We start from the raw sequence: 9,819 nt of genomic DNA, 5'->3' as shown, positions 1-9,819 counted from the left end.
AAATAAATAAATAAAAATATTTTTAATTTATTATTTTCAGTTGTCTCCTGCAAACTACCTATTTAAAATAAGAATTATCAAAAAAAATAATAAAATAAAATTAAAAAGAATTATCAGCTAGTTCTGATGGTTTGACAATCATATTTTCAATCATTTAGTAAAAATTTGGATGTAAATTGATAGTGGAACTACCAAAGCTCCAGTAAATAAGAACTACTCGGTTAATTTTGTTATGTTTATAAGTAAATGGGGTTTAAACCTCCTTAAAATTTCATATTGTACAACACAATATTTTTTCCTTATTATATAAAAAGATTTTTCTGAGTATATCAATTTTGTAAAAAAGAACATTTAAACTTAAGAAGGACCCCTTTTCAGACGTTCGGAAGCATTTGATAATTTATAAACAATTGGCCTGCGTTGTCCAACATGGCAGCTACCAGCCACAGGTAGCTACTTAAACTTAAGTTACTTAAGGTTAAATAAAATTTAAAACTCAGTGTTTCAGTTGCACCAGCCACATTTCAAATGCTCAAGAGCCACATGTGGCTAGTGGGTACCCCAAGGGTTCAGCACAGATACAGAACATTTTCATCATCACAGAGTATTCTATTGGATGGCTGGTCTAGACCCTTCTTGGCTTCCACAAATGATCTGGGGGGTCTAAAACTCCAATTTGAGTTATCTTTAAAACATACAAGATATACAGTCAAAATAAACATAGGAAACAGAGATCAGAAATTACAGAGAGAGAAAAAGAAATGTACTAGGAATGGGTGATATACAATGGAGCACTAAATCTTGTTCTAACTTTGTTTAGCCAAAGCTGAACAAATAAACAAAACTTTCAATGAATTATATAGTTCTCATTCAGCAGAAGGAAGCATATGCTTTTATTTGGCAGCAAGACATACTGTTTCCTGGCGATAATATCTGGCAAGAAAATATTATGGGGAAACTTCCATCAGTGTAACCCACGGGTGGCTGGACTGTTTAGGTGGCTGGACTGTTTAGGTGGCCTCTGCTTACCCCACACACCTTGAAGTTGACTCACCACATCAAAAAAGTAGCAAAAATCATCAGTAAGTGGTGTCGATATTCCTGAAGATTTCACGAGCGGATGAAGGAAAGGATTCTGTCACCTAGCACACGGCAAAGTCTCATCCAACTTTGTGCTAGCTCTCTCTGCCCTTGTCTGTCCCAAGGCCTCTTCTCTGGCCACCCTTCGGCTACGTTTTCTTTTCCTCCCCTCCCTCCATTCCCCTACGCCTCACCCACAGCCTCTAAAAAATCATCTTTATTGGTCCCAGCAATTCAGCTCATGCCTTTCCGCGTATACCTTGCTCAGCAAAGCAAAAGCTCAGCGAGGACCCAAATGGTGACACATAGTAACCCCTCCAGCCCACTTCACAGGAGCTCTCCCTTTACCCTGCCACACAGGAAATACCGAGCCACCTTTTTAAATACCTTTAACAGCAATTTTGAAGGGGGAAAAAAAAAAGATCTGAGGCTGTGGCATTAAATTATAATTTAGTCAAAGCAGTTCTTTAGAGAATTAACTTAATTTGGTCCAGGTATTTTGGTTTCTGCTAAACTTTGTAGACTTCAAGGCAAAACAGAAAAACAAATAAATAGACATACATACAAGAAATACCATGTTTTCCTGGGGCAGAGGGAAGCGTACGAGTTCTTGTTGGGAGGACATTCTCTCATTCTCTTTTCTAGCTCTACAGCTGGTGACAACTGGGACTCAGGGAAAATGACTTTTCCAATCACAGAGATCATTAAGAAAAAGATCTGAGATTCTAGCAGACGTCTGTCTAAACAATCCCATTACAGCGCCATGTCTCCCTCATCAACCACAACATGGGGTAGAGTAAAGGAAGCAAAAGGTCATCATGGCAGCCCCCAAATCTGGCCCTGTCTTAGGATCCAGTTAGTCAACGTTGGTCGCCATAATGAATTCCCCCAGAGTGGCAGCCCTCTGTTGACAACACACACTTCAGAAGAAGGAGCGTAAAAGGTATGGTCCCTCTGCTTCCCACCCTTCTTTGCAGACAGAAATTAATCAGAAGTCTATTTAGACATTGAAATCATAGAATCATAAACCTGGGAAAGATTCCAGAGCAAGTCCTGTACACTTACTGCTCCATTATAGATGAGGTCACAGGGGTCCAGAGAAGTTAAGTGTTTTGTTTAAGATCACTAGCAAGTTAGGGGCAGAACCAGAAGAACACAAGGTTGCCTGTAGCTCCAATTATTTAAATCAGAGGCCACAAATCATTGGCCCGTACTGTGCTCTTAATGTTTTGATTGTTTGCTAAAATTTTAGAGTTGGGAAATCGTTATCCTGTAAGTCTGCATTTCTGACTTGAAAAAAACATCAGATTTGCTAACACAGAATTATGGCTGCCTTCTTTAGGTGAGCTATGAGCCCCTCAGTTCATAACTGGCACATTCCCGCCGACCCCAAGCGGGCAGTAAGCTTCCCAGGTTCCAGATCCATGTCGGATGTATTTTTGTAACCCCAGTAAAAGGGTTTAGACTATGATTGGTACTTAAGTCCCATTAACTTTTGAATGAGTGATGCATGGATGCTGGGTTGCCATTTTGGTATAGAGGGTCATGAGAAGAGGCACAGTCTTCTGGTTCACGGCTCTGCTCTCCATCCCGAGCTGCTAGCTTGCTGGGTGACATTGACACCCATGGAGACCACCTGGTAGCCTGCCCACCTCATGGGTCCCTGCCCACCTGAGCTCCAGCAATCTTCCACTCTACTTCCACACTCCCCATGGTCACATGCAGAACCTTGGAATTCCTTTGAAGCATGAAATGGCCGACGTCTCCTTTCGCTGACCAAACCTCCCATCTTGTTAGCTCTGTCACCCCCTTGCTTCCACCAAAACAGGGACACAGCCTCAGCTCTCTGTCGCTTTCTTGTCACCCAGCCTCCATGCTCCATGCCACAGAATCTCAAAATGTTTTTCAGACTCAAAAGGAATATTGTGGTCTAATAATTTCAGAGCACTTTTCACAAACATTTTTAGGGCCCAAAATGTGTAATTCAGCAACTTTAAACAAATGCCCTACTTTGAGGAGGTTTTTGGTCTGCCTTTTATCTTTGCTTGGGTTTTTTTTCCCTCCCTTGTGCATCGTAATTTCTTCTTTGTTGAGCATAAGGTTTGCATTGTGGTGTGTGTGCGTCTGTGTTTTAGTTGTCCACCAGATAAAGCAATATGTTAACTCTACTGAAAATGTTGGGTTTATCATTCCTAGGGCAACTGTTTAGAAGAATGTAACTACCGGAAACTGAGCCTTTTCCCTCCCACTGTAGAAGCATCACATTCAAACATACAGAAAAGTTAGAAAGTTGGCCTTAGAGGCAAAGATACCAACCACAGGGGGATAACATAGAATTCTGCCATATAGTGAATATGATATTTTCAAATGAGTAAAAGGCCACAAGTGGGAAAGAGAGCCAAAAAAAATCCAAATTTCATTAAAATAACGGTTGCCGACAAAGCTGAATTACCTTTGACAGTCACACTTGCATGAAAACATCTGTTTTGACATGTGCGTCAAGAGATCCAAACATCTAAAACTGGAGAATGAATGAGCCATTGTTTAGTCTGCAAAAGGGCAGGATTGTGTAAATGAAGATACAACTGGGAAAAAATAAGGTACAGAAAAGAAAGTTTCCAATAGAAACCTTCTAATAAAAACACAAACACATGCACAGAAACTTTGCCAAAGACGAATGAGAGAGCAAAAATCTCGAGGAAGAAAGCAGTAAAATGAGAAAAGGCCTTTCAGTGGCTGAATGGTCTAAAACAAAATTGGAAGGAGGAGGGGGTCAGTTACACAGATACAGTTGGGAGGGAGGGGTCTTTGCAGGAGTGATCAGGGGTCGGCAGCCTCCAGATCCCCCCACTCAGTGTCCCAGCAGAGGCCACTCCCAGAGAGATATCCAGTGAGACACAATGCAAGTCCTCAGCCCCTTTATCCAGGGCTGTTGCCCTCCGCCCTCGCGGTGTGAAATTTTTCCGGGGCTGCCACTTCAAGGAGGCATAGCAAACACTAGGAGTTGCTTAAACAAACAATCCAAAAAGATGAGCAGGCAGGTTGAAAAGAAGGAAAGAAAACAAGAGATGGGATGCCTCAGAGCATCATCTTCCTGATATAATAACAATGATCACTTAATTAGCGTGATTAAGATGAAGAGCTAAAAATAAAGATTTCAGCCTCATTTGTTTTGCCATCTCAGCCAGCCAAAAAATTTTAAAAGCAATTAAGTCAACCATCAAAGCCAGAGGGACCCTGGTCCTGCCGTTTCCGACGCCGCCTTATGATGTGATGTATCCTTACGGGGAAAAGAAAGAACCAGCCACAGCCACTCCCTTCAGAGCTATTCCATCCAGACATGAACCAAACCACTGCGGAACAGCCCAAAAATATAGCAACAGGAGATCAGCCAGGAGGAAAGCCAAATTCCACCACCGTGGGCTGCATCAAGTGCAGGCTTGGAAAGCTACTTTCAGGGGAGACCCTAGCAAAACAGGCAAGCAGCTTCAGAAGCACCAAGTCTGGGTACCAAAGACTGCCCACACCCACACAGATTCACCAGTGGTCATTTTTCACGACACATTCTGGTAGCTGCGGGTGAAGGTGAGATGGCTCTGCTACCGCCAGCCATCCGCAAGGCCTTACCTCCTGAGTGGCTGCTGCCTCCACCCCTCCTCTCTGTTTTCTGATTTATCTGCCACATAACGTCCTCTCGCGTCCTTGCTCAGAAATGTTTAGCGTCAATTCAGCTCTGCATTCAAGGCGCTCTGCAAATGGCCTACGCTCACCGTTTCTATCTGACCTTTCTGTTTTTCTATACATAACCCTGCAATCCCGCTCAAGAGACACGTGCTCTTTCCCGACCACTCTCTGAGTTTCCCTCCTCCATGAAGCTCTCCCCCATCTCTGGTGATAATGTGAACTCACTACCCTTTGAGCCTCCATCCCTCTTTCCTTCTTTCAACACACCACTGCTTCCCTAGTTCTAAAACATCACCATCCCAAGAAGGAGGGCTTCCCTCAAGAGTTCTGGAACTTTCTGGTATTTACTTCCACCCTTTCTGCGGGTCTGTTCCTGACGTCAAGGGCAGGCTTTCATAGTCTCAGACTCATAGACCTCCAGCACCTAGTGTGGTGACTCGCACATAGTGTGTACTTAATAAATATTTATTTGAATATTTATGGTTGAACTGGATTGAATTGTAAAATAAGGTTTATGTAGTTCAAGCTTTGGGTAGCCAGAAGCTAGTTTCGTAGAATAAGAACTTTAACGCCAGAAAGAATCGAAAGACCATCTAGTCGACCCTACAGATGAGGAAACTGAGACCTGGGGAGATTTTTAATTTGCCCAAGGACACACAATCAAAAACAAAAACCTGAGACTGAGAACAAGCCCCCAGGACTTAATTCTGACAATCGCATGGGATATTAAGGCACAATATTGGTTTAATTTTAGAACATCTCTTGAGGAAATCATCTGATCTCCCAGCCGCCTATGGAGAGCCTGCTGCATCCCCAGCGCTGTGCTAAATATGCAGGGGAGGGGACCATTGCCTTATAAGTATGTAAATGAAAATAGTTATTATTGTCTTTAGAAAGGCGGAAAGTAGACCGTCATTCAGCCGAGATCCCACACAGTAAGGCTACGTGGAACCAGAGAGACTCTGACTCCCTGTGTGTTTTAACTTATCATAGTTCCTCTGTACATGCAAATTTCTCTTCTGTTTCCGCATCTGTTCTCATCTGTGCCTTCCCAAAGACAAGCCTTTGTTTTAAGTCCACGCCGATACCGCAGTCCCCTTTCCTGTTTATCTACTCGAGTATCACTCCTGGCTGCGACTGCATTCACTGTAGCCTGTGTCTTTAATGCGGACGTTACATAAGGCTCACATTTCTGACATTACGAGGTTTCTGATGGGTCATTTTAATCTAGGAGATACACACCACTTCCCAAGATTCCAAAGGAAGGAAAGAAAAAGAGGGTACGTACAATGATTTGAACGAGTTTAAGTCCTAATTTGGTCCTTCTTCTCCGCCGCCCCCCCTGGGCATTTTAATCTTCCCTTTCCTTTTTAATCTTTTCAAACTCACTGTCTTCTAACGTAACACAGAAAAGAATGGATGCTTCCTAAGATGTATCCGAGATAAGACATGGAAATTAGCCTCTGTTACATGCACTTCTTTACGGCTTCTCACTTCTGTTTCATTTTAATTCCTTCGACAGACATGAATGCTTTTAGACATGTCACCAGGTCTGCTCCCTAAGCAGCCTTACTTCTTTACAGAACCTCTTTCCTTCTGTGCACATTGTTTAGGAGCTAATACCTCATGCAATACAAATCACCTTCATAAAGCTGACATTTTATTCTTTGCATGAGCCTTCTGGTTCAAATACCCAACCATTTTGCAAGCACGGAACATCACACAGAGCGTCAGAACTCCAGCCAAGCCTGGGCAGAGAGGGGTAGGTCAGAGGAGTCTCCGTCATATTTTAAATTTTCATTTCTTCCATTGGCTTGTGTCCTAAATGCTATTTAACAGTAGTTAGTGCCAGTTTCCTTTGTTTCGGGAATGTATCTCATGTATACCTAACACGAATGTAATTCCTTATCAGAGTTGAAAGAAGAGTTTGCACGAAGTATGAAAATCCTCCCTGCAGATTTAAGGGTGAACCGTCTTGGTTTTATCACTGGATTACGGGTTCTCCTGACTAAGAGTGTTTTGGCTGCTCTGCCCTCAAGCAGAGAATGCAGATGTGGGACCTGCTGTAAAGGATTTACAGAAAATAGGAGAAGTCTGAGGATGGCCACAGATAAATCAACAAGAAACATCAGATTCCTTCATCAACTGGGTTAGTGTCTCTCAAAGAACATTCTGTGGGTGTATAATCCCAAATATTTTAGATGCAAATTAGTAAATACTGTCTGTTTTCCTTTGCCCAGAAAATATATCTCTATTAGTCAGCGTTCTCCAGAGAAACAGAACCCATGGGGTATGTGTACACACACACACACACACACACACACACACACGCACACACACACACACACAGATTTATTTTAAGGAATTGGCTCATGCAACTCTGGGGGCTGGTAAGTCTGATATTTGCAGGGCAGGTCAGCAGGCTGGAGACCCAGGGAAGAACTGTGGGGCAGCTTGAGTCTGATGGTCTCTGGAGGCATAATTCCTTTTTCCTCAGGGGATCACAGTCCTTTTCTTCTAAGGCCTTCAACTGATTGGATGAGGCCCACCCACATGATGGCGGGTATCTGCTTTATTCAGAGTCTACTGATTTAAATGGTGAACTCATCTGAAAAATACCTTCACCACAACATCTGGACTGGTGTTTGACCAAACATCTGGGTACCATGGCCTAGCCAAGTTGACACATAAAATTAACCATTGCACTGTCACGTGTTCAGTCTGAGGTTTTCTACAAGAAAATTAAAACATTATGATATTTTGTACAGTATCTTCTAGTTTTCCAAGTACTTTATCATTTTGGTGTTAAAGACATTATGCCATGAAAATTTTACAATTGGGACCACTTAAATATTGGAAAGAATAGGCCCTTTTTCAAAAGTGTAAGTCCTTTGTCTGGAATTGTAATACAGCAATTGCAACAATTAATGTAAAAATGGTTCGATTTCACCTACTTAATCCATCATATGCCTGTAAAGTATACAACTGGTGGTTCTCTTTGGGGTACACCTCATCACCATTTGTAACACTGTGTCTATAGGAAAATACTTTCAAAACTGTATATCAAAATACCAGTGATATCCTCCCTCCGGTGATGAACAGAAATGGGAAGAGTGATTATGTTCTTGGATCCCAATAACTTATTTTTTCTCCACATTTACATAATCATCAAAAACTATCACTCTACTTCTTTTTTTTTTTAATTATTTTTGGCTGTGTTGGGTCTTCGTTGCTGCGCGCGGGCTTTCTCTAGTCGCGTCGAGCGGAGGCTACTCTTCGCTGCGGTGCGTGGGCTTCTCATTGCGGTGGCTTCTCTTGCTGCGGAGCACCGGCTGTAGGTGTGCGGGCTCAGTACGCGTCGAGCGGAGGCTACTCTTCGCTGCGGTGCGTGGGCTTCTCATTGCGGTGGCTTCTCTTGCTGCGGAGCACCGGCTGTAGGTGTGCGGGCTCAGTAGTTGTGGCTTGCGGGCTCTAGAGCGCAGGCTCAGTAGTTGTGGCGCACGGGCTTAGTTGCTCCGCGGCATGTGGGATCTTCCCCGACCAGGGCTCGAACCCGTGTGCTCTGCATTGGCAGGCGGATTCTTAACCACTGCGCCACCAGGGAAGCCCCACTCTACATTTTTCTTAGCTGATATTCTCTAACCCAAACAATCCCTGGTACCCAGGTGATCATTCCAGAGAACAAAGAAAACGTGTTCGAGAGAGAGTCCCTTCTATACCTGGTCCCATACAAAGGTTGTTTATTAAGAGAGGGCCAGCTCATCTAGATAAAAGTAGAAGTGTCGTTTTAAGGGCTCAGATAACAGCATTCAGTTGTGATGTGAAAATCAGAGTTAATTTTTCTTGTCTGTGAATATACAAAAGCATGGAAATAAGAGTAGAAAATCTGAACCGTGCAATGGGAAAAAAATGCTCACATAAATAAAAGCGCTCCCAAGCTGATAAGGGCAGCAGACACAATGCCATGCACTTACCAGATCTTGTTTCATTTTCCTCCTCCTGGCCCATGTCTCCCAGCCTCCTAGCAGTTGGGTGAGCTGTCGGAAGTTCATGCCCGGTGATGACCCACCTGCCCTCACCCCCCAGCAGGACTGGCCACCATCTTGTCCCCTCTTCTGGCAGTCTCACAGACTCCACATTTAAGATTGCAGTGTCACAAGATCAAAGGATCCTGGAACCCTGGGACACGGCTTGATAAGGAGCCACCCAAGAAAGCCATCTGACCAGCATGATGTGAGCAATAAAAATCCTTTGTGATGTAAAGCCACTGACATCCGCGGTTTACTTATTAGACATCATGACCTACCCTAGCCCCATAGAATACGTTACCTAAGTCTTGCGCTCTGACAATAAAAAACAGCATTTCTTAAAGCAAGTAGCGTATACTAAAGAAGATTTGTCCTGTGGAACGCTATTCAGAGAACAAGAAATAGCGTGATGGATTATGTAAACTGCTCCAAGCCTGTTTTCCACACGTGTAAACATTCAGCTGTTTCCTGTATTGGCCAAACTTCCGGCGTGGCATTCGAGTCCCTCCCATGGCCTGACCATTTCCTCCTTTTCTAGTCTCATCTTCTCCTTGTTTTCCTTCTTATTTCTGGAAATAACCAAGCCACCTGTGCTCCTTGCACAGCCTCTGCCGTTTCACGACACTGCTCCTTCTTTTCCTCCTGCCGGGACCATTTTCCCAGACATCTTTAACTACTTACCCGTCAAGTTTCCACAGGAGAAACAGAACCACGGGAGTGACATAGAACAGGGGTTAGTCCCACAAACAACCAGCGGGAGCCTGTTAAATGGTGTCCTCACGGCTGTTTCTGCATTCGGTGCCGAGGCTGAAGTCCGCAGGGCGGGCAGGTGGGAAGGAAAGGTGGGGTGCAGTGTGGCTTCCCTGGGAGCCCAGAAAGCTGAGGGGGGGGGCCCAGGCTGGCCTCTCACGTCAATGGCACGGTGATGCCGTCGGGGAAGCTGGTGCCCTTCTTCACAGAGCTGAACACAGCCCCAGTCCAGGGGTCAGAGGGGCTGAAGGAGGCAGGCCAGTGGCAATGGAAGTCC

The 9,819-nt window shown here is 44.0% G+C and overlaps 1 long non-coding RNA gene across 1 annotated transcript; it reads left to right on the top strand.

The window, feature by feature from the left end:
* Positions 1 to 5,853: 5,853 nt before the first annotated feature.
* On the top strand, positions 5,854 to 9,116 carry LOC111181349 (uncharacterized). The gene is made up of 3 exons (XR_002646465.2): positions 5,854 to 6,044; positions 6,677 to 6,913; positions 8,782 to 9,116. It is a non-coding gene; the product is annotated as an uncharacterized LOC111181349 (long non-coding RNA).
* Positions 9,117 to 9,819: the final 703 nt, after the last annotated feature.

This window comes from Delphinapterus leucas, chromosome 10 (genome assembly GCF_059928025.1).
Source record: "Delphinapterus leucas isolate spDelLeu-1000000601 "Yukka" chromosome 10, BTC_Dleu_Yukka2, whole genome shotgun sequence".
Classification (NCBI taxonomy): Eukaryota; Metazoa; Chordata; class Mammalia; order Artiodactyla; family Monodontidae; genus Delphinapterus; species Delphinapterus leucas.
Note: the sequence above shows the minus strand (reverse complement) of the source record. Positions and strands in the feature narration are given on the sequence as shown.